This window comes from Lemur catta, chromosome 2 (genome assembly GCF_020740605.2).
Source record: "Lemur catta isolate mLemCat1 chromosome 2, mLemCat1.pri, whole genome shotgun sequence".
NCBI classification, from domain to species: Eukaryota; Metazoa; Chordata; class Mammalia; order Primates; family Lemuridae; genus Lemur; species Lemur catta.
Window position 1 is genome coordinate 139017886 of NC_059129.1, and position 24445 is coordinate 139042330.

The window sequence follows — 24445 nt, forward strand, 5'->3', positions numbered from 1 at the left end:
GCCTCTGCCAGCTGTGAAACTAGGAGCCCTCAGTCTGTAGTAGCCAGGAGCCACAGTGGCCACCCAGCACCCGCAAGCCCGCGTGGCAGTGTTCTGTAAACGAGAGACCCAGCACAGCGAAGGGGAAGGAGAGGGAGTGAGACGGTGTGGGGTGGGGTGGGGCGGGAGGAAGAGGACTGCAGCCAGGAGCACACTGCCAGCCCCGGCCTCGGTGTTGCTCGGTGGCCCAGGAGGACCAGTGAGATGAAGTAGCGTGTGGCTGATTTACAGTAACGCAGCCCACCTCATTCCTTGAAAGACCACACAGTTATTCAAACTTACATAGCTTCTGTTTTCCAGCTGATTATGTGACACTTGGGCCTTTGGCATGACCGGTGAGCAGAGGAGCGAATTGGACCCTCTGCATTCAGGAAAATAGAATAGAAGGCCATGTGCTGTCTCCCACTGGGAAGTGTAATTACAGAGTTTGCCACTATTTTATTTTTAGATAAATAGTTTTTACTGAAAGAAATTCTACTTTTTGCAGTAAGGGGAAAAGTACAATGGTGTCCTGAAAGCCAAGGTTGGAACGTGTGATTTCCCTCTCCTTGTAAAGAATGGGTTTGAGTTGGTGCTTCCCAGGTACAATACATAAATGTCGCTTTGCATTCGGGAAGGAGAGAGGAAAAATGCAGCTTCCCAGGTAGTTCGGAAGAATAATTATCTTTGTTAAATAAGTTTGAAATGAGAGAAAAGTCATGGGGGCTTTGCATTTGTAGTAGGGGACTGAGGGAGGAGCTTTCTTGGGGACCAAACTGTGGTGCAAATACAGAGCTGGTTAGCAGAGTCTAGCGGTTGGGGACCTGGCTGTTAGGACACACAGACCAGGGCTGAATCCTGTCCTGTCGTCAAATGGTACTGGAATCTGGGCATGTTATCTGAACACTCCCAGCTGTTCCCACATCTGTAAAATGGGGTGATCCTAGTGCTACTTTGTAGGTTTCTGTTAAAGATTATGTGAGATAGCGCCCACCACAGCACGCGGCTCAGGCCTGGCACACACCAAGCAGTCAGTGAGCACTTGCCGTTGACGTCCTCATCACTAATGGGATTGCTGCCACCAGCGCTCCCAAGTGACTGATGAAAACAAGACTTGTCTTCACAAAGCAATAGGAGTAGCCTGTTATTCTGTAACCTGGCAGGATTTAGATGATCTGATCCTTTAATAGAAAGGAATATCGTCTCTCTCTATCTCATTTCTGTCTGTCTCTTTCTCTCTCTGAAGCCGTCTCTGTGTCTCTAGTTCTCTCTTGGTGTTGTCATCAAATCACTTCTGCACAGTAGGAGCAGAGTATTTTGGGTTGTTTGTTCATCCAGGCAATCTTTGGGGTTATTAAATATTTTTTAATAACCAACAGCCAGGGCCATGGTGCTACCCCTGCTCTCACGTCCTCACAGCCCTCAGATTGTTCAAGTAAGAGAAACCAAAGAGCTGAAAATCAAAACGTGGCCTTGTGAGGTCCTCTCAAACTCACTGTGTATGTGTTTAAGCCCCGCGTGCGTGCCCGCCACCGCTCCGTTACCGGGTGGGCCCTACAGGGGAGGTCTGTCCTTTGGTGGGCCCTGGCCCAGTGTCGGAACAGCCAGCACCTCTCACCAGAATACAACTGAAACTCGTAATAAAAAGGGACTTACTGAAATTAATTTAAACACACTCCGTGGGCAAACTAATAAGAAAGTTTGCAAACCACCTACAAAGAATCTGTCCAATTTTGCCCAGCTGGAGGCAGCTCAGCCCAGAGGCTGAAAAGTGGCCTCTGGAGGCAGCCACAGCCCCCTTTCTGGGCAAGGGACCCTCTCTGCGCCTGCAATGCCACATCTGGACAAGCTTCGAGGACAAAGGAAATAGCTCATGAAGCCCCCAGGCTGCGCCGGCCTCCACCCTCACACAGTGCGTGCCCTGGTTCCGATGTCTTCTGTCCCGTCTGTCTTTCTGGTGTGGGTGCTGCAGAGAACCTCCAGATACCCTCTGCAGGGACTGCGTGTCCAGGCACGTGTGTTTGCTGGGGCTTTACCACCCTCTTTAGATCCTTATAAACTCCCTTTCTCATTGCTCTGCCTCTCGCTTGCTGTGCCTGTCTCACCTGGGCACCCAGCACTCCGCCTTCCGCCCCGCAGCGTCTCGCCCCTGCCGCTCTCTCTGCTCCCTCTGCGTGTGGGTTTCCAGCCCAGGCCGCAGGTGCCTTGTGTGCTGCGGGCATTGCCGTGGCTGTGCCTTAGAACCCAGCCACTGCTTCACAGGTGTGCTCAATGTCAAGAGGTTTGACGTGGCAGAGGTCTGGCACTGCAGCTGCCTTCTGGGCTGGGGTGGCATTCTGGAATTTCTTCTTAACTATTTGGGTATGGCAAGAGAGCTATTGATTTCCCATAGGAAAGCATGTTGTTTGAGAGGGATGAAGGGAGCTGACATTTGTATCTTTATAGGAACCAAAACAAACAGGGCTTTACTGTGGCTCCTAGTTTTCAGTGTCTTTGCATTCTGCTGGTTTACTGAGCATCTATGTGTCAGGCACTGTGAGAGTAGCCAGGTACATTGAAATAAAAGGCAGTTTCCAGGGGTCATTATTAAGAGCAGACCAAAGAGAACTCAACGCAGAAAGCATTATCCTTACCATATTATATGGGTCGAGAGAGTCAATTTATATTGGTAAAGAGTATAATTAAAAAGCCATCAACATTTGCATACCAAAATATATAAAGTAAAAATCTATAGAAAATGCAAGGATAATTGGGTATAGACACAATGCTAGTGAGAAACGGTAGCATACTTCTGTTTTTGATGGCTCAGGTCAACAAACCACAAGTAAGAAAATAGGGGATTCCAATATATAATTAATAAATATATGTTGAACTTTGTTTCTACAAAGTGTGCTTAACTGTTTTCAACTATTCGTGGAACATTTACAAACATGAATCATATGAGGCCAAAAAAATTCCTAACTTCCTAAAAGCAGATATTGTACTGACCGTGTCATCTGATGACACAATAAAGCTAGAAATCAATCATAAAGATATAAATGCACAAACATAACCAGTTGTAATGTTTTTAAAGAAGTTTTTCATAGCGCTTGCATGATAGAAACTTCAAAACTGCAGATGTAGAATATTTAGAAAATGGCAATAAGAACAAGGTGAAAGAAAACTATGCAATTCAGAATTCTATTTAATAAATCCAAATACCAAAAATAGTTAATCTAATCAGAAAACTGATTGGAAGATGTCAGGTTGCTGGCAGAATCAACAAGAAGGCTGAGAATGAGGCTCAGAAACCAGGCAGAGCCGGAGGAGGCTGGGTGGCCAAGCGCAGCCAGTCACACCTGCAGTAGGATGTTGCCGGAGGAGCCCTGCACAGGTTGCTTGTGGCACTGCCACCGAGTTCTCTCTGCTGCTGCCATCAACTTAAACCGCTGGCTCTGTCTGCGAGCACCACAGCTCTGGATTCAGAGATCTGGGTGGGAGCCTGGGGCCTGTTTCCTTTCCACGCCCAAGCAGCTGGCAAGCAGGGAGGTGACTGCCCCACTTACAGCTTCCGTGATGGGGGTGGAAGGTCAGGACCCTGCCTCCCACCTATTTTGGGATTCTCCCCAAACAGGAAGTTTACTTGGGTGGTAGATAGCCAGTCAAATAAAATGTTTTTGAAAGTCTAGTACAAAAAACAAAGCTGAACTTAGAAGCGTATAAATGAACAAGGCATCCATCTCCAGGAGGTAGAAAAAGATAGTAAAATAAACTTAAGGGAAACAGGAAGAAAACAGTGACCTAGAAAAGAGAACAATCAATATGATGCCAGATCTAACTCCCCGGAAAATAAACAGCCAAGAGATAAGCCTCTGGGAAGACAGAAAGAGAGACAATAACAGGAAAGTGGACAGAGCAGATTCAAATGAGACCAATATAGATGAATTTTTTTGTAATTATTGGGAAATACAATATTTTGTATAATTGTATAACTGTATACCAATTGATTTGAAATCTCAGTGAAACATGATTTCTTAGGAGATTAGCCAAAAAATGAGTAGAAAACTTGAAAAGATTACTAGCTGTGAAAAACTGAAGAGTCTGATGGAGAATTATCTAAGAAAGGTGCTGGACCTGTCAGTTTCACTTCCTATGTTCTGAATAGCATTTCAGAGCTTAGAAAAGGTTGGACGGTTTTTCAGCTCATTTCACAAAGAAAATATAACCCTAACACCAAAAACTGACAAAAATAACATGCCAAACAAAAAAAAACTCGTTTATAAATATATGTAAAAAGCCAACATGAAGACATAGCAAATTTAATCTAGCAGTATGATAAAGGAATTAGGTATTGTGATAGAGAAAGGCATATTCCAGGAGTGTAGTTTCTTTAATGTTAACCAAACTACTACTGTATCAATAGGTCAAACGACAAAAGGTGTATTTGCTTGTGATAATAGGTACTAAACAGGGATTTGATATAATGTGGCATCCATTGCTAACTCCAGAACTCAGTAAACCAAGATTGGGGTATCCTGGGCAGGACCTCCCCCTCCCCACCCCGCCCCCACCTCCCGTGTTACTTCAGTGGTTATGTCACCTTGCTTGGCAAAAGAGACTTTGCAGATATCATTAAAGGTGACTAATGAGCTTTAAGATAGATTATTCTGGATGATCCAGGGGCCCAGTGTGGCTGTAAGAGTGTTTCAGGGCAGGATGGAGAGACGCAAGCGGGAGAAGGATGCCGCGTGCCCTTGCTGGCCTCGAGGTGGAGGGAGCCACGCGGACAGGGCGAGCAGGAAATGAATCCACTGCCAGTGCAGAGCTTACGAGAGGACCTTGGCTCTAGCTGGAGCTGCACCCATGGCCCGTGCCTGGGCCTTACCCTGATGAGGCCCTGGGGCGAGGATTCAGTTTCGTCTTGCTGGACTTCCGACCCACGGAAACCCGTGAGATAATAAATTTGTGTTGTTTGAAGCCCCTACAGTTGTGGTAATTTGCTATGCAAAACTATTGCTATGCAATAGAAAACTAATACAGAAGAATATTCTTTTAACGTTATTTTTAAAAGGTAAAAAAATAAAAGCTAACATTCTTTATATTAAAACACCAGAGTGATTTACATTAAAGTTAGGAGCAAATTAGGATGTCCACTATCATTGTTAGTATTCAACATTAACTTTTCTAATTAATGTGGTAAAATAAAAATAAAGTCATATGACTATCAAAAAAGAGGAAACAAAATTATCACTTTTTTGTAGATTATAAGAATATCAATAATAATGGTACCAACAGATATTAGAACTAGTTTGTTAAGTTTAGTAGGTTTATTTGTTACCAAATAAATACATTAAAATAGTTTACCATACATCGGTTAGGAATCATAACAGAAATTAAGATGCATACTTGCCACACATTTATTTATGAATTCAAAACAACTTGAGTCAGGGGACAAGATAAAATAACTGAGTTTAATTAGAAAAGTCAGCAAGCTGGCTGGGAGGGGTGGCTCACACCTATAATCCCAACACTTTGGGAGGCTGAGGTAGGAGGATGGTGTGAGGCTAGGATTTTGAGACCAGCCTGGGCAACACAGCAAGATGCCTGTCTCTATAAAAAAATAGAAAAATTAACAGAGTATGGTAGTGCACACCTGTAGTGCCAGCTACCCAGGAGGCTGAGGAACGAGGATGGCTTGAGTGCAGGTGTTTAAGGTTGCAGTGAGCTAGAATCTACACTCTAGCCCGGGGAGCAGAACAAAACCTTGTCTGTCTCAAAAAAATAAATAAATAAAAACAAAAAAGCAATAATGCAAGGAAACATGTAGCATTAGATATTATGAAGTGCAAAGTATGTTATCGTGGGATTTGCCTGGGCTTGGCTCCAGCCTGGGTTCAGGATCAGGGCTTCTCCTCGAGTGCCATTCTGGGACCCAGGCTGAAGGGAGAGCAGCTACCTCTGGCGGGTCACCGGACCACGTGGTGGGAGCTGAAACATGCAGTGTCTGTCATGACTTCTGCTTAGGGCACATCTGCCAAGACTCTACTTCCCAATCAAGGCAGCTGACCATGCTGAATCTCAAGGGGCAGGGAAGGGTTCTCCATCCAAAGAGGGAGCGATGTGAATACAGTCAGTCCTCCTATCCATGGGTTCTACATCCATAGATTCACCCAACTGCGCATCGAAAATATTTTTTTAAAAATACTGCATCTGTACTGAATGTATACAGACTTTTTTCTCGTCATTATTCCCTAATAATGTCATAGCATTTACATTGTATTAGGTATTATAAGTAATGAAGAGATGATTTAAAGTGTATGGGAGGATGTGCGTAGGTTATATGCAAATGCTACACCCCTTTATAGCAGGGACTTGAGCATCCTTGGGTTTTGGTATCTAGGGGAGGTCCTGGGACCAGTCCCCCACGAACACTGAGGGACAGCTGTGTTTACTGAAATAATGGTCTGTCACATAAAAAGAGATTTGAAGATCCAAGACCAGTTACTGTCTTAAGAATCAGTTGTGTGTGTGTGTGTGTGTGTGTGTGTGTGTCACCTTTTTAACCCATGCAGTGCCTGACAGATGCCCAGTGATCAGTTGTTGACTTGAGTAGCCTGGAATCAAACTTGGCCTCCAGAAATGGATTTGGGGGTTAGGGAGGCAAAGGATGGAACATACCTTACCAGCTCTTCTTCCAAGATATTTCTTCTTCTAAGATATTTGTGGCTACATCGGCCAACCCAGCTGCTCTCTGTAGGGTGTTGGCAGTAAATGTTTCACAGAATTCCACCCACTATTTGTAGGAGTTGGGCAGAACTGAGCTGTTAAAGGCTGGAAACTTTGATAGTGAATAATAACCAGTATGCTTCAGTTTTGAAAACTTAATACACGTTTGTACATTTAAAATAAAGCTATGAAAATAATTTGGTTTGTTGGAATAGGTTAAGTTTTTTATTTTTAAAAAGGTTGAAAAGTATTTTATTTTTAAAAAGGTTGAAAAGTATTTTAAATAAAGGACTAATTGAAATGCGAAGATTATTTTTGGAAAAGAAAGAAGAGTGTTTGTTTAGCAATCCAGTAATGTACCTATGGAAATGTGATTATTATCTTTTTTGATTAAAGAAGTGAAATGAACACCTAGAAACAATTTGTACTAAAATAGCTCTTTCATTTTTATGGTGCTATCTTATATTAAGTGTGGCTTTGTACTCTTGGAGGTATTCTCTCTGTCACCTCCTTTGCTCCTCACAGCCAGCCTGAGCAGTCGTCAGGGTGGAAAGTGTCACCGCCGTTTGGTGTGGGACAAAGGGCCAGGGAAGGTGGAGACTGGCCCGCGATCAGACAGCAAGGCTAGAACCAGAGGTGGCCTCCAGGCCCTGTGTGGAGGTTCAGAGACTGCAGACTTAGAGAGGGACGCTCAGCTGGGCCCAAGAGTGGGCAGGCAGCATGCAGACAAGTAAGATCTTAACATGGGAAAAGGTAGCAACTTCTACCCCAGCCTGTTGTTCATCCAGCAATTAGTGTCCACCACGAATGAGCCTCTGTATGTGGGCACAGGGCGTGGGGAGTGGGCTGTGCAGGAGCAGTGGGAAGATGAGTCACACATATCCCCAGCCTCTAAAAGCTCAGAAAGACTCCAGGAGGCATGAGGAAGGTAACCATCTGGTACAATCCAGCAGGGCCCCTGCAAAGTCATAAATAAGCTCAATTTGCTAGCTCTTGCCCCAGGATTATCATGCAGTTAAACAAGACAAGATGTATGTGTTAAGTACTTTAAATTTAAAAAAATTCTCATATGTATATATATGAATGAAGATTGCATTACCCTCCTGAAATTGTGCTACCTGAACCTCTGAGTTTTCCTTATCAGAGAGGCTCTCTGTACCTTGGGTTGGGCCTTCTCCTCCTCAGGGTTCCTGGGAGTCCTGTAAGATCCAGAGAGAGAGATTAATGAGGTGAGCTGTGTACTTGGATTAGAAGGTACCAGAAGTGTGATTCAACTCAGCAATTTGAGTGGAAATGTTAAATGATCTGCCCCGATGTCCGGGACAGAGGCCCGGACGGGAGCTCAGTTGCTTCGAGGGCAGATGGATGGGGACCGTGGCCCTGGTGCAGACGTGCATCTTATTCCTGGGCCCAACTCTCCTCCCAGGGCCTGACCTGACCTGGGTACCGTGAGTGGAATTCAGGGAGTCTATGAACTTGGAGGAGAAAAAATTAGATCTTTATTTCCACTAACTTCTAAATGAAATTGAATATTTCCTTTAATTATGAGTATAGGCTACACATCACATTAGTAGTGTTTGTCACCACTAGAAACTACAGATACTGTCATATGACATTACAGTTATTGCATATATCTCAGAATCACATTTATACTTGTTACTACTTTGAAATTACAGTAGTTGATAAACCATAGATCTTATTAGTTAGCATATTAATAAATGAGCATGTATTTTACTGTATAATGTCAAAATTATTTTGAAAACAATATTTCTTTTTTCTCCCTAAAATAGGGAATGTTTCACAAATTTTCGTGTCATCCTTGCTAATCTTCTCTGTATTGTTCTAATTTTAGTGCTGCCAAAGTGAGCGCCAATATTTCTTTATGACTGCTTTCTTTTGTGTTTTCTGTATTTAAAACCATTCTGGAAAGGAGTCCGTGGGCCTCACCAGACTACGGAAGGGTTCGTGGCACACAAAGTTAGGACCTTCTGCTTAAGTCTTGTTTAGACTCTTAAGTTGTTAGAAAACAGACTCCTTAGGATGACAAGTAACGTCATCTCTCCACCCCACCAGAGGGTTTGTGTTGATTTTTTTCAAGTAATATACAATAACGTTTTTTTCAAGAATGCCACTTTTAAAAGCTCTTTTTAAAAAGGAAACAAACTACACTGGGCTCATTCTTCTTCCTTCCTCCCTTCCTTCCTGTTTTTCTGTCTGGACCCAAACACAGGTGGGCAACAAACATGGCTTCCTGAGGCCGGGAAGTCGGCCCTGGGCCACGCAGGGGTATGGCCTGCTGAGCCGGGTGTTCACAGGTGCTCTCCGTGGTTTTCTGGGAGCACCTGTTTAGCCCTTTCATTACAAAGCGGGGAACAGGGAGGGCAGGGGCAGGATGAGGTCTGAGGTCTGTGCAGCAGGCCCCTCCCAGCGCTCTGGGTTTTGGGTAAACAGAACCCATCTTAATGGCTGTTTAAACATTGCTGGGCCTCATTCCCTCCCACTGTTCCTGTCTCAATCCCTTTTTATGTCACTAGGAAATATTGGGAAGGAAAGAACCCTCAGTGTAGTTAAAGAAATTAAAACCCTCTCAGGAAAGATAATAGAATATTTACAATATTCTCTTAAATTCAAAGCCACAGCTGTTTCCAGGCTCCACATGGGTTTTATGACAGTTTGTATCACGTACCTTTCCGCTGAAAGTTGGCAAAATAAGCTGGTATCACAGAGCATAGTCCTGGCTCTTACGAGTTAAATGCACAACAGTGTGGTAGTGTGTGCCATTTATCACAAGGTAGAAGTAGCTGGTTTTCTACCAAGTGGTTTGTGCCTGAAAAGCCATTGCTTACTACTGACTGATTTATGGGTTTGTTTTTCACCAGTGAATTGGAAAAAAATGCATTTTTTCCACCTTTGATCATGCTGATGCTTTGCGGCAGGACAGGAAGTCACCACTGTGCGTGCCTGGAATTACTGTGACACTGCGCTCCAGGGAGCAGTGGCTTCTAGGCTAACAGTCCGTTAGTGCTGTGCCCACGGCCGGTGAGCACTTTGCGTTCACCTGCGGCAGCTGACGATAAACACGAGGACCCAGGTCAGCTCGGAAGAGCCAGGACCGAGCACCACCTGCGCCAGGCTGCGCAAGCCTAGAGGGAAAGTGAGCGGCAGGGAATGGATGTGACAGCAACGGTGCTGGAGACTAGAGGCCTTGGACGGGCCAGGGGCAGCCCACACTGGACAGAGGGGCCTGCGCTGGCCCTGTGGGGGAAGCTCCTGGGTAGGGTGGGGGACCCCAGGATGGGCAGAGAATGCTGGCCAGGCCTGGAGAGAGGGGACCCACAGGCATCCAGAGCACTTCCCTAATCCAGCATGTTTCCTCATGACCAACACGCCTAGCTCTGGACAGTCCACAACGCTGTGGTGAATGGGGTGGGTTGTTTGAGGGCCTTAAGCGAAGTGTTCCGGTGCGCCACAGAGGAGGAGCCCATTTTCCATTCTGCTCTAAGCACTGAGTGTCGTTCCCCTCTCCCGGGGCCACAGAACAGAGAACAGAGGAAGTGCACAGGCACCGACCGGGGACGTGCCCCAAGGAGGAGGCAAGCCCTCCGAGAGCCCACATCGACAGCAGCGCGCTCGGAGGCCGGACTCAGCAAGCTCCGAAGCCAATGCGGGTAGCAGGAAGAGCCTCGCGATGTCAGGGGGAACACGCAGGGGGACCCCAGAGGAGGATCCAGGCTGGACCCGCGTCGGCTCTCCTTGGCCTGGCTAACAGTGTCAGCAGTTCCTTGGGGCCAAAGAACTGGGAAGTAACCTAAACATGCTTTTTGGAAGTTTTGCCCATAACTTTGTAGGGTGAATCCATCCATCAGAGTCCGTCACAGAGGAGGCTGTGGACACTCCCAACAAAGTCCTTTGCTGGCATCACAGAGGCCCAAGCAGCGACCCCACCCACTTTAACACTGGGACGCAGATAGCTGCGCTGGGCAGACCTGACCAAGACCTGAGTCAAGAACTTGGACCTGGAGTGGGAACAGTCACACTGCACATCCCCCCACGAGGTTTTAATGAGCCCATTTTGTCTCAGTGGCCCACACATTTCAGGGCCCTGTCAGTCACCCTATGGTCTCACAACAGCCCCTGGAGGCAGGGATGGAGGGAGGGTTGCAGGTACAAATGAGAAAAGGCAGGGCCAAGTCGGTCCACACCCTGGAAAGCAGGGCTCTCGCCAGAGGCCAGTCAGAGAGGCCCTGGTCTTGGACTCTGCACTCGCAGGATTGGAGCCTGGGTTTTGTTGTTCGGAGGACAGAGCCATCCCTTTGGGACAGACCCATGTCAGGTGAGCTTTCAATCTGGATGTACAAAGCCAGGATGCAGATGTGTTCATTTCCAACAAATGACTGTTCAGTGGCTGCAGAGCCAGCCTCTTCTCTGCTTGCCGTCAAGCTACGTGGGCAGCCAGTTCATAATCAGAGTGCTAGTTTACAGATGTAGAACGAGAACTAGAGCTGTCCCTGTGTGGTCGGCCCTGGAGGACTTCCTAGGCACTTCAGTCAGGTACCCTCATGCAAGCCATGCATGTGCACACTTTTAAAAAATGCTTTGTTAGAGGAGCTTAATAATTTAAAATAATGAATTAAAGTCAATTTTAAAATGTATGGTATCTTTTTTTATTCTGTGCATTTATTTATTTAAACTGTATTTCTGACAAAAAAAAAAATGAGACGACATGTCTAAATACAAGTTTTTGAAAACAGCATCCCACACCAACGGGAAAGTCTCAACAGCAGAATTTCTGGGCCCCCAGAGCACATTCCAACCTGTCCTGGATTTGTCAGGGATGCTCAGTGTCAGTGCAGTTGCAGAGGACACTTACAATGCAAGATGCAAAGGTGAATTTGTGCCTGCGGGTGGATCTAACCCAGCAGAGGAAGGTGACCTCTGGCCAGCGCTTCCCTCATTTCTGCCTGGAGTCGTCAAACTGCAACTCAGCTTTAAAAATACTTTCCTTCCATACCCAGAAAAGCCACAGGCCGTTCTCCATGAGTGTCTGTTTCTGTTTGTCGGACTCTCCCTGCGTGGGCATCTTCTGTGACGGGCTCTGTCCCTTCTTGTTTGTGTGGTTCTTGGCTTCGCGTCTCCGGGGAATGCGCGCTCTCCTCTTGCTGCAGCCACCTTCGTCTCTGCATTTGAGCTTTCTCTCTCAAGGAAAAAAAAGGGATATTGCTTTTTTGGCTCTGTGGACTAGGTTAGTGTTCTCAACTGGAAAAAAGGTAGTTTTCTTCACCCAATCTAAACTAAATAAACCTCATAGCCCCCACCCTCAAACCTCCAGAAGTACAAATTTAAAGTCCAAATTTCAGACTCCAAGAGAAATGTTAATTTTTAAAAATTAAGTCTTGTTGGGAACAAGTAATTCTGCTCTAGTTCTGGGAGGACAGAAGTGGCATCATTGAAAACTCCTGTCCACCCTACGGATATGGGAGGGCCTGTCATGTGCCAGCTACAAATCTGAATTAAAAAATCTGTTTTACTACAACTCACAGTACAAAATGCATCTTACACTGGGACCCAATGTCACAATATGCAGATGAAATGTCATGAAGCAGGACTTACCTTTACCATGTGAGATGCCTTGATACTTTCTATTGTTTTGTTTTTAATGCTGGTCTTGACCAACTAAATTATTCATGACTCGCTACTTGATCATAACCCGTAGTTTTAAAAACCCTGGAATAAAGTGTAGGGAAACAGCTCCTGTTCTGAGTGGGAGACGCCTTCTGGGAGTTATGCAGGGGTGAACCCAGGGTGCCAGCCTGCACGTGGCCAGGATTTCCGGGTGTGCACCTCCAGGGCCCCAAGGGTGGCACACTGAGCACGCCACACAGTGGGGGGCACCTGTTTGCCTGCCTTCTTAGAACAACTCAGTGTTAAATGAGTTGTTGAAATAAGGTATTGCAGTTTCTATGAACTAAACCAATAAATGGGTCGACCATTCTCAGCCCAGGGTCTAAGAACAGGCTTCAGGTATGTGAAATGCTATGTGAGTACATAAGGGTGGGAGGAGGACAGGAGTTTTCCTCGGATTTTCAAGGTATTAGGGAATGAAGAAAAGTTTAAGAACCATTGCCCTAGGTTACACATGGAGTTTCTGACATTCTTAGGAAACAATAGGTAACAAGGTGGGCAGTTCTAGCATTTGTGGCTGTTCCTCTGGTGGCCCTCCTGGTCGCATGTCCTTCTTCTTTCTTTAACCTTGCTCCCCTCACACCCTCATCCGGCCAGCCTCCCCAGGCTAGCAGAACGGCAGCACTCCGCAAGCCCCCTGCACCGATGGCCCGTGTGTCTGGGCTTAGCAGCTCTGGGGCGCACCCCCCACCCCTTCCTTCCGTGGGAGCGAGGGAGGCTTTCTCTGTTTGCCCCGAGGCCCTCCGTGTGGAACACGACGCTGGCTACTCTCAGGTTTAACTCCGAGGTAATCACAGCTTCCTCGCTCCCCGTTGTTCTTAGAAGCCCTCTATACATCCTTGCAGGTTAGGGCCGGCGTCGTGGGTGTGCAGCCTGCACCCTCACCCAGGGGCCAAGGTTGATTTCATGTTCTGCTATCACCAGCTTGAAATTCTTAATCACTTTTTAATAAGGTGCCCCCTATTTCCATTCTGCAGTGGGCCCCTAATGACGCAGCCGGTCCTGGTCATTAGACAGACCATTTTGCCTGTTCTTCTGAGTGCCTTTGTTTGGAAAAGTAATTAAAGACCCACTGAGTAGACCGCAGTGACTCGGTAGAGGGTTACATGCTTTGTATAAACAAGAAACAAAGAACAATGCTCTATGTTTAGAGTCTAAGAAGTGTGCACAGACCCGAGGCTGCTGCTAGGAGTTATTTATGGAGTACTTCGTAGTTTCTAAGTGCTTTTAGAGCCACCAGTCGGCTCTGGGCCTAACCTGGGTCGGTGAGAGCACCAGTTCTTATAAATTCTTTATTTATAGAGTTTCTGCTGTTGGGCCTGCCAGCACTTCCTCATTTTATGTAGGTAGAGACAATTGACTTCGATTCTTGAAAAGTTTTATTTAGACATAGAATCGTACTATTTGAGTTGGAAACAACCTTTTAGAGCATGTCCAACTTGCTGAGGCCTAGAAACCTGCCCAGGGCACATCGCTGAGTTGGCGAGAGGCCAGGACCCAAATTCAGATCCTCCAGCCTCGAGTCCGGCGCCGGCCAGCGGTGCGTGGCGGTGCTGGCGTTCCTGGCTGCACACCACCGCACGCTGGGACTTAGCTTGGGGCTGCTTAGGGTAATTGCAGTAAACATTTACAAACTAGCTTGTTTATGGTTGTTGTAAGCAAGCAGTGGCCCATTTTAGAAAATAAAAAATAACGAGGAAACTCAATATATGAAACAGACATAGGTCTAACTGCTGTAGTTCAAGGTGAAGACCAGGTGAGAGATGAGGTGGGAGCTTCCCAGCACCCGAGGAGCTCGGTTTGGAAACCCAGGCTTCCGGACACTGGGCTCTGCGGACACATCGGGGGTGCAGCCAGCGAGCATGGAGTGTGGCCGCAGGAGCCAGAGAGCTGATAAAGGGAGGTCTCGTTTGCACTGGAAGGTCCCTCTGGCAACAGTGGAGGACACGCTCAAGGGGGACGTCCAGGAAGATGTTACAGCGGTTCATGCACGAGGGGATAAGAGCAGGCACAGCGCAGCGGCCTTCGGAACTGGGAGCCGAGGATGGAGAAGATCGGAAACACAACCAGCAATTCCCCCTGACCACGTGGGTGTGAGGGACAGGAGGTCCCAGGGCAAGACACCAGTGCATTCCCTACCTTGGGCAGCTAGAGGCAGGGGGCTGCAGGTGACTTCTGCATGTCCAGCGCCCCACCCCACCCCCCGCCTGCCTGAGTGTGGCTTTGCTTCTGTTTCATATCGCAAATTGGGCAGCCAGGACTTGTCCCAAGAGAACTAGACTGAGCCACAAGGGCCCCTGACAGAGCCCTGGACAGACCTCAGACTGGGACATCAAAGCAGGAATGCCTGGGGTCTTCTGGCCGCTACCCACCTTTTAGAGATGGGCAGCTGAGGACCACAGTGAACACGAGAAACAGGAGCAGCCTCGTAAATAGACACCGTGGCGGCGAATCCGTCAGAGCGCACGCAGGGGGAGGTGGGAGGGGGAGCCTTTGCCTGTCCTACTCTCCCGTCTAACATCTGTCTCTGCAGTCTCGTCACAACACAGGCATTAGTGTGTGTTTATTTTTATTACCAGATGAGACATAACATGAAGAAGCACCTTGAAAATTACAAAACACAGCTGGCTTTAATTTTAATACTACTAGTAATGAAGTTGGGTCTCCAGTTTCAACTAAGAAAAGTGAAATGTCTCAGAAGTTTGGTAGGGGCCTCAGTCTTTCTGAATTTTTAACCAAGAGTTCTACTTGGACACATCGCGGTTTGCTTGTCAGGGAACCAGCTCCATCCACAAGCCGCGGGTCCTGCTCACAGACACGGCTCTCTGCCCGCATGTTGTGGATTCTTTGCTCCAAGGTCACAGAAACGTGTCTAGCTCGGAAAAGCATGCCTAATAGGAACGGAACTTTCCAATTGTGTATGTATGTCATCAACTTAAAAGGTTTTGAGGAGCCTTCGAATTGCTGGCTTTCTTGGGTGTATAATATGCCCATGAGATAACTCAGCTCTGAAACTTTATTTAGAGGATAAATTGACTGAGGCTTTGAAAAATCTTAGTAACTGGACATGAAAGAATGTGTGAGATGGAGGGTGGGGAGGGAGCCGGAGAGTGGTGGGCGGACACCGGGGGGCGCTGGTTCCAGGCGCTGGCAGTTCCAGTTGGCTCTGAGCTGCCCCCTCACCTGCCCTGGGACTTGTGCCCTCAGCATGCTGATGCAGAGGGAGTGAAGGAAAGAATGTGAACTGAGCGAGTATTGAAAACCAGAAAGCCCTACAAATCCTTAAGCCATTCTGATGTAAGGTGGTGCTACCGATTTCAAGGTCTATAATTTCTAGAGAGGTATCGAGAAGTTTCTGAGAGATGTTGAATGATAGCACAAATTTGTTTTTCAGATTTGTAAGACAGCTTGTTGTATTGCATGCAGAATTAAGGAGAACTCCCAGGCATAGTTTCTGGCCTTGTGAACCCAAAGACAGTGAGAGGCCAGCGTCACGGGGCTTGGGTGGGGTCGGGGAGTGGCGTGGAGACGACCGTCCACTGAGGACTCAAGCACTTGCTCGTGGTGGAACTCTGTTCAGAGTTTCATAAGTGATGCTGGAGAATGACCAGAGACACCAACATACAAAGACTGTTTTCTTAGGATGTGCAAATTTTAATGTATATTACTGCTTTTATCTTAATGAGGCAGAGCCCTGATCTAGCTCCTAAGTCCCAGGAAGCCCAAAGCCCTCTCCCGTGGGTCTTACTCTGACCCTTATCACAGGGAGGAGTGCTGGGACAGGGAGCCCAATCCCGCCTGCCCACTTACAATTTACTGTTTCATGTGACAACCCTCCCTGATCCAAAATTGGGGAATTTTGGAATTTCCTTTTGGATCTGAACTGGCCAACTCACTTTTTAAAATTACCTCATTTCTATTCACTTTCTTACATCTCCTTTCAAAAATGGTTTACGTTACAAGCAGAATTGTCTTTCCCTACCTTCTCCCTCACTTTCTCTAGCAAGGCCTTTTATTTCTTTTCTCCGCAGCTTCGTAATCATCTTTGTTTCTAACCAGCGGGTCTAACTCACAGTGTACCTTGCTTCAAAATGCTTGCATCTGCTGTGCGTGCTTGTCCCTGCTCCCTGAAGCACAAAATTCCCCCAACATTGGAAACCGGAGTTGAAAACAGAAGTTAAACAAACCTAGAAAACTTGAGGAAATGGAAATGTATAAAATTGCCCATTTGGGGAGCTGGAGGGAGCTCTTTCATTTCAAGCCCAAAGACACTGGGCCAGTGGCAAAGCCAGGATGGGGGAGGGGCACTTTGGGGGTGGCCACATCACTGTCCAAGGTCATGTTAAATTGTAGCATAAAGGTCACAACAATTCTACATTTACTAATTGGTTTTTACATTGCCATGTTTTAGTTTTTTTAAACAAATGGAGCTAAAAGCTCCATTTATAAGCTTTATAAGACATTGGCAAGGACTCAATAGGAGAAGAATCCATAGAGATGCTAATAAAACAGTCCTTTTGCATTTAATTTTCCAGCTCAAAGGCTTCTTAGACCTTATCTAATCCAACTTTTTGCACGTGAAGAAATTGAATCCCTGTGCAGAAATGCTGTAATAATACTTTAAGGCCACAGAATTAGTTAATATGATTTCTTGCTTTTGTTTCTCTGTAAAATTAAGCATATAGAAGAATTCATTTTCAGAAAAGGAGCTGAGAAGAGAGGGTAGGGGAAGAAACCTTCTTCCTGATACATCGCTTTGCCCCAGGTAACCGAGTCTTAGTCCATTTTCTGTTGCTATAACTGAATACCTGAAGCTAGGTAATGTACAAAGAAAGGGAATTTATTTCATACAGTTCTGGGGGCTGGGAAGTCCGAGGTCGAGGGGGCACATCTGGAGAGGGCCTTCTTGCTGGTGGGGACTCCACAGAGTCCCAGGGCTGTGCAGGGCATCACAGGGTGAGGGGCTGAGGGTGCCAGCTCAGGCCTCTCCTTCTCCTCTTTATAAAGCCACTAATACCCCACCCTCGTGACCTCATCTAACCCTGATCACCTCCCAGAGATCCTGCCTCTCAAATACTATGGTGGGATTTCCCACCCTCTTAATACTGTCACAATGGGGATCAAATTTCAGAGGGGACAAACATTTAAACCATAGCACCCCCCAAGCTCCACCATCTCAATAATCAAGCTTGCCAAGCAGCTTTATCAAATCCTTGTCTCCATGGGAAGTTTTGGCGTCTTCATTGTTGACTTTGCTGAGGATGAGGCCACCCTTGACTTGATGGAGGGTTGGCATCTCCAGATGTGGACTGGGTTCCTTCCATGTGTTGCAGAGGATGGAACTCTGGACCAGGAGAGGCCCAATGGGCCACAGACACGCAAACGCCAGCCCTGGCTTGGTAGATTCCGCTCATGTCCCCACTCCTGCTGACGTGCTGGGCCTGGAGCATTCCATCACCTTTTGAGAGCAGAGGCAGGAGGGAAGTGTTGGGTTGTCATCCCTGGCCCCAGAACAGCTGCCAGCAGAGAATTGACACTGGAGGCAGGGACAGGTAGGTTCAGGTTCAAATGAACACCTGGCTTCAAATGCCAACTCCTCCACCTGCAGTTTTCTTACCTGTGAAATGGGAACACTAGCATTGACCTTATTGGGGTTTGTGAGACTTGAATGACACAGTTCATGTAAGCACTTAGCTCAGTGCCGGGCACACAGCAAGGTCAGATATAAAGATTGGATGAAGACGAGAGAAGCTGGGGTAAGAAGCTTTTCAGAAATCTCTCCAGTCATCAGACACAGCAGTGAAGCTATTGTAGCTGAGACCCTGCACAAGATTTCGAGCAGCGTGAATTCTTTAGTGTCTAAGGACTTAGTCCTCTGATCCTTTAGCTAGTTTAATATTCAAATGTTCCTATTGCATCATTTTATGATTTAATGATCTGGTCATAAAGGCCAGATGCGACATATACTACTGTATGTCAACATCCGTCCTTCTAAACAACAGACAAAAAATGGCTCATAGAGCAAATATTTACTAGTTTTGGAGGTAAAAAGCCCTGGGTTTAAAGAAAAGTAATTTTCTACCTCAAACCTTAGAAACATTTAACTTAATTTAAATGTAATTAACATTTAAATTAGGAGTTTTAAACTTCAGTTGCACATTTCCATCTATTTTTTCACAAAATTCTCAGGCTGCCCAGAACCTGTGAGCACTGCATGGAAATGCAGGATTCTGGCTCGGCCACCCCCAGCCGTAGGACATGATTTTTATCTAACTCTCGATCCCACTCTTAGGGTGTGTGTTAGAGCCCAGCTTCTGGGAGATTTCAAATTCTTAACACTTTTTTAAACATTCAATTCCTTTTTCTAGCAGCCTTTAAACACCACTTCTGCAAATACTTTTTTCCCTTATTATTTCTGTGGATTATTGTGTCCCTGTTGCATTTTAATAGTAATAATTCTCCATTTCTTCGTATCTTTAAGGCCTCTTTTTTCACATTCAGTCTCTCCAGGAAGTTAAATCTCCCTCTAATCAGAGGAGAGGCTCGGGGGACTCAGCTCAGGGTGGGTGAGTTTCCTAACCCTGCTCGCTAGTTTCCTCTTACATAAAATGCAGAGAATAGCACCTACCTCTTAGGGCTGTTGCCAGGTTAAATGATGCTTCTAACAGGTACTCAGTGACTGGGAGCTTTCTTTAATCATTAACAATAAATATTGCATTATTATTTAGAGTTTTGGGTTAGCAAAATAGGACCATGGCTCCTTTTCCTAAACTGTGTTCCCACTGGCCACTTGCATGGTCCCTTCTTTCCCCACTGAGCATCCGAGTGAGGGCAGGTGACTTGCATTCCACTCTCCACTGGGGCTCTCACGGGTACCCCCTGGAGCTTTGAAAAAAAACAGCTCTGCCTCCCACCAGGAGCTGATCCACACTATGACAATGGCCATCAGCTCTTTTAGCCCCTGGTCAACATCTTCCAGCCCTCGGCTTTCTTTGAATGTATTCAAAGGTCCTGGACCCCAGCTTTTCCTGTGGTTGGCATGCCTGAAATCTTAGGTTTGGACAGTATCTTCCGGTGCCTCCACTTGGCCACTAGGAGTAGTGATCACTCGTAAACCTACTAAAGGCGATTAAAGACATTTCCTCCTTTACTTAATGCATATTTATTGAGTGTATGCTTCATGCCAGGCCCGTAGGTGCCAGGGCTTATAGGATGACTAGAAGTGATCACCTCTAGGTCACCTGACAGAAAGAGGAACACGATCCACAAATCCTTGCAGGGCAGCACGATGCTGCCTGAGGCGTGGTCAGGCGCCCCAGCTAGCTAACCCAGTCCCTCGCAATTTTAGAGAAACTGGTTTTCCAGCCACACCCCCAGCCCCACCCCCAGGGTCCCACTGAACAGCCGTCATTTAGGGAATAGCTCCTCATCCTGTGTCAAGGAATCCCCCAGCGATACTGCGGCACACACACTGTCCACCTAAAAGGAAGAGGCTGAAGCACAAAATATGATTTAAAGAGTTCACTTGAGCCAAAGGAAGGACAGCTGCCCGGAAGACTCAGACCCACGTAGCCTTGGCTATGAGCTTTGTCTGGCCTTTGTTATGAACAGGTTTGTAAAGGCAGAAAAGGGGACAGGGAGTCGGCTGATGCAAAGTTGTTTGTCAGAACTCATTGGTTTACGGAAATAGCGTTGATCAGTGATTGGAGATGCATCGTGAAGCTATAGGGTGCAGGTTATAGTGTCCACACAACATTATTGGGTTAATTTATAGCTACCTGTGACAATAGCAAGCAGTTTCCAGAGATGAATACATGGCTCAAAGTGGGAGTAGAATGTGATCGATGCCTCATTTTCATGTCTCTCTAGGCCTGATAATTTAAAAGGATTTGTGTTCCTCAGATAAAAGTTCTTTTCTTTCCTCGAGACCGCTCACTCCTGGAGTAGCCCAGGATCTAAACTTTAGAATCAAGGGTTGTATCCACAACCCCGAAGTATTTCCTTAATGAAGCTCCCATCACATGCACCCACCCCTGCCACCCCTAGGACACATGACACCCGTTCAACTTTGGCACACAAATAATACTGTCATAATGGCTGTTTGAAGCTTCTCAGATGTGTTCACTTGGGTCCTGGGAGCTATATCAGGTGTCGTTTGCGGCCACTCGCACTGTCCCCAGCTCAGCTTGTGCCCAGGTCTTGCCCACTCTTCTACCCTGGGGGCTGAGTAACACGAGCTTCCCTGTTGGAAACCGCCCCCGGCAGCTCCTGAGCGTCCGCTGCTCCTCCCACCCAGGACAGGACACGCCACCACGTGAGGCCTGCACCATGCGTCCGTGGCCTGTTTTTATCCTAGACCCATAAAGGAAGAATGTCGTATGCTGCCAACAATGGTGACAGCACTGACTGATTTAGAAGCTAAATTAGGTCTATTGGGAATTCAACCCTTGGATCTGAGGAATATTTTGGAGTCTGAAAAGTGTCCTCACCAAATAAGAGAAGGAATTCTCTGAAGCCGTGGAGTCTTATGTTGTTGTTCTGTTTCTTCTCAGTGTTCCCACACCTGACACGGTGTTGGGTACACGGACGACACTCACGAAAGGCAGTGGTGTGGCGTTTAGTAGTCGAGAGCTCCGGTTCTGAGAACACTGGGCCCGTCCCAGCTGTGCTGCACGTTCACTGTGTGACCTTGGGCAATGCACTCACTCACGGAGATGTTGTTCTGGTAGCATGAGGATGTATTTGGTCAAATGACAAATATTTATCACGCTTAGAGTAGGGTTGGCAGACAAAAGCAAGTAAAAAGTAAATATGGTGATGTCTTAGTCCGTTTTGTGCAGCTATAACAGAATACTCGAGACTGGGTAATTTATAAAGAAAAGGAAGTTATTTCTTACAGCTCTGGAGGCTGCGAAGTCCAAGGCCAAGGGGCTGCGCTGCTGGGGGCCTCTTTGCTGCGTCGTCCATGGAGGAAGGCAGACGGGAAAGAGGGTGCACACGTGTGTGAGAGGTGGGGTGAATCCTCCCTTTATCAAGAACGCCTCCTGCAACAGTGGCTCTAATCCATTCACGAGGGCAGAGCCCTCACGACCTAATCACCTGGTAAAGGCCCACCTCTCAACACCGTCGCACTGGCGATTAACCCTCCAACACATGAACTCTGGGGGCACCTCCGGGCCACGGCAGCTGACCTCAGAGGAAGCTGGGGTAGAGCTGATGGGGCTTGGTCATGGATCGGCTGTGGGGGTGACAGGAGGAACAGGGGCAGGACTGATAGCCCAGGTTCTGGCTTGCGCAACTCGCCAGAGGGGACCCTGGAGAGGCATGTGTTTGGGCAGGAGGACGGGAAGTCCTCTCCGGGCCAAGTGGAGTCCGAGGGCCAGGCAGGCCGTGCAGCAGGAGTCTGTTGCTGGAGGTGGGAGGTGGCATTTTGGCATCATCTGCATAAAGTTGGCATTTGGGCCTTGGGATAAAAAGAGACTGGCAGTGAGGGGGAGAGAGGTCCACGGAGGAGAGAGGAGGCGCAGGCTGCGCACAGCCCGTCACCGGGCGTCGGGCAGAGAGGGAGCACACGGGGTCAGGCACCAGCGCACGTGTGGTGGCGCTGAGACCACGAGACCCTGATATGTGCTGACTCCACAGAGGTGCCCGCGGAGCCCTTAGACTCACTCAGCACCATAAATTCAACAAACACAACGGAGGACGTGAAAAATATTCAAAGCAAGAATCTCCCAGGATGCCTACATTTTTAGTGGGATTTTTGCCAGCCAAGAAAGTTTTCGGTAAGACAAGTTTCCAGCTAGAAACGGCTTTCAGCTCAGGACCGCTGGAGAGCCAGGAGCCAACACCATCCCTACGACGGCTCTGGTCTCCCCAGCTCCAGGAGCCGTGGCCTCACTGCGTCACCTGTGGCCTTCGTTTCTGCGGACCCCCTGCCTCCAGCAGGAAAGCACAGGCTCCTGGCTTAGCTGTTACTAAAATTTCAAAGCTAGAAGGACAGCGACTGCCTGCCCTGTAGAAACCACCCACAGGGGCTGCAAGATCTCTGCACTTCACATGGGTGCTGCCCCCGCACCCCACTCCCTTGGCTGAGAGGCGACTTTCACTTCAGTTAAGAGGCTCAGCCCACCACACACTCTAGGGTCAGAATCAGAGACTCCAGCCTCGCATGTGCTTTTCGTCCCAGCTGCCACTCTCATTCCCTTTTCTGTGGTCATATATTAAGAAGACAAGTGGTTTCTCAAAATGACAGCCTCAAAGTCTTAGGAAAATCTGGCTGATTGAGATATTTTTTCTCTTTTTGTACTTTTTCATGTAGACCTCTCATTGTACAGACTGTGTAGATCGGTGACTTGGGGAAATGAGGTTTGTTTTTAATATTTAAAGACTTTATTAGAGCCATTTTAGGTTCACAGCAAAATTGAGAGGACCGTACAGGGAGTTCCCATGTATCCCGTCCCTCCCGCCCTGTCAACACCCCACCAGAGGGGAGAAATCCCTTACAACCGATGAGCCTGCTTTGATGCCTGTAATCATCCCAAGTCCACAGGTGGCATTAGGGTTCACTCTTGGCATTGTGCATTCTCTGGCTGTGGGCAAATGTGTAATGACATCCGTCTGTCATTAGTATCATGCAGAGTACTTCACTGCCCTAAGAATTCTCTGCGCTCCACCCGGTCATCCCTCCCTCCCCCAGCAGCAGGGAAGGGACCAGATCTCCCAGCTCTGCGGGGTTGGCAGCACGTGTTAACATGTAACTCACAGGGGCACACCATGGCAATGGCTTTTGTTGAGCATGTCGCCGGCCATCAGGTTGTCACCAGGCCAGTGAGCTCTGAAATGTCTCCTCGTGTCCTCTACTCGGATTGGCTGCTTCTCGCCAATTCCACTTGCAGACAACAGTGATTCTCTGTCAGTTACTCTGCTGCCACCATCATGCACGTGTCCCTGTGCCCTTTTCAACAAACAAGCTTGCGTTTGACATAAGCCGTGAGATGAGTGGTTTGTGATACATGACCAGAAAGTCATGACACTGACTACCTTGCCTAACTGTGTAATGTTTATGTTTATAGTTGCACCTCATATTGCCCTCCCTGTATGTTTTTTAAGCACATATAGATAGATAAATATGAAAACTTGGTAGAGGCTAAGCTTGGAAAAGAGCGGGAGTGCAAAGCTAAGTCGTATGCCCCGTACTGTCCTGCCAGCGGCGGGCGGCAGTCTGGTGCAAGTGTGGGTGTTACAACAGTGTTCTGAATCGAAGGTCGGCTGAGTGGGAAAGAGAAGCACTTTGCCACTACATGCAAGGGGAAGAGCAAATCACGAATGCCTTACAGACTTCATGTGAAAGTCCCTGGGTTTGTACTTAGGGTACCATGGTGTGCAGCGTAATGTTGCCCATACCCAACGCCCCGTCAGATTAGAAAAGTGCCTGAGGCAGCACGTGTGGTGGGAAGATGGGGACAGCTCCGAAAGACCTGGCCTCAAGTTCTGGTTCCATTGCTTCTGAGCTGTACAGCGCATGCAAGCAGCCTCCCATCTCTCTAAGCCTCAGTTTGCTCATCTGTAAAATAGGGCAACACCATCATTCTCCTTATGAAATGTTTTGAGACAAAATGTATTAATGCATGTGATTAATATCTGTTAAACAGTTGTAACTGGGATGGATGAACAAAGGATTGTCCCTCTGTCCTGTCCTGGGCCTTTGTGACCTCCCTCTATGGCCACTTACTGTGCAAGGCTGGTCACCCAGTACCACATCCAGCCCAGCCCAGGCCCCCACCATCAGGTGGTGTCAGTACCATCTTAAAGGAAGATTGTTCAGTGAGTGTAAGGAAGTCTCTTTTACAAAAGAAGGGAATCTTTTAAAGAAAACTTCTGTAAGTTGCCATTTGAGAACAATGCATATACTTTGTCTTTTTGAAACAGCTAAATTTTGTAGAAAGAATAATTGTGTTCTTGAAATGTCTTGATGTTAAGCCTTTCTCTGCGTGGTTAATTTGGAAATATGCAGTATGACATTGTTTGTTATATTTTCGGA

The 24445-nt window shown here is 47.1% G+C and overlaps 1 protein-coding gene and 1 pseudogene across 2 annotated transcripts in view; one reads left to right on the forward strand and one right to left on the reverse strand.

The window, feature by feature from the left end:
- The window catches only part of ZDHHC14 (zinc finger DHHC-type palmitoyltransferase 14), a 237781-nt gene that overhangs the window by 183470 nt on the left and 29866 nt on the right, over nt 1–24445 (forward strand). The window lies entirely within an intron of this gene.
- Nucleotides 8506–8591, reverse strand: LOC123633708 (annotated as a pseudogene).